Consider the following 4,229-nt stretch of genomic DNA (forward strand, 5'->3'; position numbering starts at 1 on the left):
TTCATCGGGAAAAGGAATTTTATTATAGTAATCATTGTGTGCATCGATCTGTTCCAGTGGATATCGACCGTAGGCACTTCGGAACTGCCGCCGGACTGTAATAGGCGACAGTGTTTCATGAACGTGTTTCTCCTGCGTAGACTTCATCAGGACAACAGCACTGCTGAATTATTCTACCTGTAACCGTGAGAGAGAGAGAAAAGGAATCAGATGCTGTCACAGCTAATGTAATACTGTATCCATAAAAATTGAATCGTATGTATAAAAAGTTTTATGAGCGAAGGTACCACATGTAACAAACTGCACAACTGTATCCAGCATAAAACAAAACGAAACTCCTCCCGAACAGGCCATGAAGGCCCAACGGTACCGACAGGCTGCCGTGTCATCCTCAGCCCATAGGCATCACTGGATGCGGATGTGGAGGGGCATGTGGTCAGCACACCGCCCTCCCGACCGTATGTCAGTTTCCGAGACCGGAGTCGCTACTTCTCAGTCAAGTAGCTCCCCAGTTTTCCTCACAAGGACTGAGTGTACCCCTCTTGCCAACAGCGCGCGGCAGACCGAATGGTCACCCATCCAAGTGCTAGCCCAGCCCGACAGCGCTTAACTTCGGTGATCTGACGGGAACCGGTGCCACCACTGCGGCAAGGCCGTTGGCCCTGTATCCAGCATAGTTCCTTAGAAACATGTTTTTGAAATCACGGAAGGTCTTCATGTTAACGCAGTAAACCAAGTTCTGGAACAACTTCACTTACATCTACATCACATGATTACTCTGCTATTCTCAATAAAGTGCCTGGCAGAGGGTTCAATGAACCATCTTCAAGCTGTCTCTCTACCATTCCACTCTCTAACGGGGAGGGGGGGAAAAAAGATCGCTTAAATTTGTCTGTGCGAGCCCTGATTTCTCTTATATTATCGTGATGATCATTTGTCTCTATGTATGTGGGTGTCAACAGAATGTTTTCGCAATCGGAGGAGAAAACTGGTGATTAAAATTTCATGAGAATTTCCCGTCGCAACTAAAAACGCCTTTGTTTTAATGATTGCCACTCCAATTCACGTGTCATGTCTGTGGCACTATCTCCCCCATTTTGCGATAATACAAAACGAGCTGCCCTTCTTTGTACTTTTTCCACGTCATCCGTCTGTCCCACCTGATGCGGATCCCGCACCGCACAGTAATACTCCAGGATAGGGCGGACAAGCGTGGTGCAAGCAGTCTCTTTAGTACACCTGTTGCACTTTCTAAGTGTTCCGCCAGTGAACCGCAGTCTTTGGTTTGCTCTACAAACAACATTATCTATGTGATCGTTGTAATTTAGGTTATTTGTAATTCTAATCCCCAAATATTTAATTGAATTTACAGCCTTCAGATTTGTGTGACTTATCGTGTAATGGAAATTTAACGGATATCTTTTAGTACTCATGTGAATAACTTTATACTTTTCTTTACCAAGGGTCAGTTGCCACTTTTCGCGCCATACAAGTATGTATCTAAATCATTTTCCAATTCGTTTTGGTCATCTGATGACTTTTCAAGACGGTAAATGACAGAATCACCTGCAAACAATCTAAGACGGCTACTCAGATTGTCTCCTATGTCGTTAATATAGATCAGGAACAACAGAGGACCTATAACACTTCCTTGCGGAACGCCGGATGTTACTTCTGTTTTACTGGATGACTTTCCCTCTATTACTACGAACTGTGACCTTTCTGACAGGAAATCACGAATCCAGTCGCACAACTGAGGCGATATTACATAGGCACGCAGTTTGGTTAGAATACGCTTATGAGGAACGTTGTCGAAAGCCTTCTGGAAATCTAAAAATATGGAATCAAATTGACAGCCCCTGTCGATAGCACTCATTACTTCATGTGCATAAAGAGCTAGTTGTGTTTTGCAAGAACGATATTTTCTGAATCCGTCCTGACTATGTGTCAATAAATCGTCTTCTTCGAGCTACTTCATAACGTTCGAATACAGTATGTGTTCAAAAACCCTACTGCAATTCGACGTTAGTGATATGTGCCTGTAATTCAGCGGATTACTCCTACTTCCCTTTTTGGGTATTGGTGTGACTTGAGAATTTTCCAGTCTTCATGTACGGACCTTTCTGAGAGCGAGCGGTTGTATATAATTGCTAAATACGGAGCTATTGTACCAGCATACTCTGAGAGGAACCTGACTGGTATACAATCTGGACTAAATATGTATAACTGAGTAGTGTCTACTCTGTAGCACGCAGTATTGTAGCGTGCGTTAAGTTGAACATGTGGGTCGAACGGAAAGCGTGTTCGGATAGGAGAGTCGATTAAATCAACCTCTCTAAAGCAGCAGAACATCCAGGTTCGATTACCAGTCAGCCACAAATTTTCAAGTTTCGCCATTGCATGACCAGAGTGCCCTGTGCGCCTGGAAGGCACGAATTCCTATCCTATCCATCCTCTGTTTCACATAAACAACTTTCCCTTCCAGAAAATTCATATTGATTCAGGATCCATAAGCGACAAACCTGATTCCTTTGACTCATAGCAGGAAGTGTTCATTTTGCACTCGAACAAACCATCTAATCAGCAATAGACTGCTTTAACCTGAGTTCCAAACACAGCTCATTCTGGTCCTTTTGCTGCTCTCAGGATTCACATTTTTGGATGTTAGTACGTGTTTCTTTTTATCCTCTTCAGTCTTTGGGTACACGCACGTGAACTTCGAAAATTAACGGCGTAAAATTAATAAACCATTTTTACCAACTGAAGACCTGGATCACACGTTTCTGTAGATTGCGTAATTTCATTTTTTGCTGCTAGATCGCGTCACAGTGGGCTTACAGTGCCACATACGATGTCTTGAAGTATGACTCAGCAGATTGGAGAAGAATGGAAATGTGGGGCAAGTTCTATGGGACCAAACTGCTGAGGTCATCGCTCCCTAAACTTACACACTATTTAATTTAACTTAAACTAACTTACGCTAACGACAATACATACACCCATGCCCGAGGGAGGACTCGAGCCTCCGACGGGGAGAGCCGCGCGAACCGTGACAAGACACCCAGACCGCCGGGCTCTCCCGCGCGGCCGGAGAAGAATGCCTCTAATTGTATTTATGAAGACCGCACTTTATGCACAAGACTCATGTACAAGATGTGAAATATACAGATTGACCCAAAAGTCTGTTAACGTTTGAAAATGCACTATATCACGGAATAAAGCAGGAATAGAGGTAAAACCTGGCGTACACGTCAGACATTGAAACCAAAACCGAGTGCAGAAACTGGCCAACATAAGGTGCCAGACAGCAACAAATCAGTGACGCCGCATGAAGATCGTGACGGGGCCGAAGTACGACATTATGTTATAGAATCGCATCATCTCCAGCCTGGGTCATAAAAACGTTCTGGAGGTACGACTTCTACGCAGTACGGCGCTCCACCTCATATTGCTATAGGTGTGAAAGCTCTCTTGCGCACATCGTTTGGTGAGGATCGCGTGCTGAACCACCGCTTCAGTCATACTTGGCCTACCTGGTTCCCAGATCTCAGTCCGTGTAATCTTGGTTGTCATGATACCTGCAAGGGCGCCCATACCCGTGAGCAAGGGGGAGCTGCCTCCCTCCCTCTCCTAGCTCTCGGGGAATGGCAAAGTACATTATAATCAGGCGTTTTTCTTTCACGAAAATGATTTTAAAGTCGGTATTACTCAGATTTTCAAAATAGTCAGAACTGCTGTTGTTGCGGTCTTCAGTCCTGAGACTGGTTTGATGCAGCTCTCCATGCTACTTTATCCTGCGCAAGCTTCTTCATCTCCCAGTACCTACTGCAGCCTACATCCTTCTGAATCAGCTTAGTGTATTCATCTCTTGGTCTCCCTCTACGATTTTTACCCTCCACGTTGCCCTCCAGTTCTAAATTGGTGATCCCTTGATGCCTCAGAACATGTCCTACCAACCGATCCCTTCTTCTAGTCAAGTTGTGCCACAAACTCCTCTTCTCCCCAATTCTATTCAATACCTCCTCATTAGTTATGTGATATACCCATCTAATCTGCAGCATTCTTCTGTAGCATCACATTTCAAAAGCTTCTATTCTCTTCTTGTCTAAACTATTTATCGTCCATGTTTCACTTCCATACATGGCTACACTTCATACAAATACTTTAAGAAATGACTTCCTGACACTTAAATCAATACTCGATGTTAACAAATTTCCCTTCTTCAGAAA

General features: G+C 44.1%; 1 pseudogene; it reads right to left on the reverse strand.

Moving 5' to 3' along the window:
- Nucleotides 1–543: 543 nt before the first annotated feature.
- On the reverse strand, nt 544–661 carry LOC126199773 (5S ribosomal RNA; annotated as a pseudogene).
- Nucleotides 662–4,229: the final 3,568 nt, after the last annotated feature.

Source organism: Schistocerca nitens, chromosome 8 (assembly GCF_023898315.1).
Source record: "Schistocerca nitens isolate TAMUIC-IGC-003100 chromosome 8, iqSchNite1.1, whole genome shotgun sequence".
In the NCBI taxonomy this organism is placed as follows: domain Eukaryota; kingdom Metazoa; phylum Arthropoda; class Insecta; order Orthoptera; family Acrididae; genus Schistocerca; species Schistocerca nitens.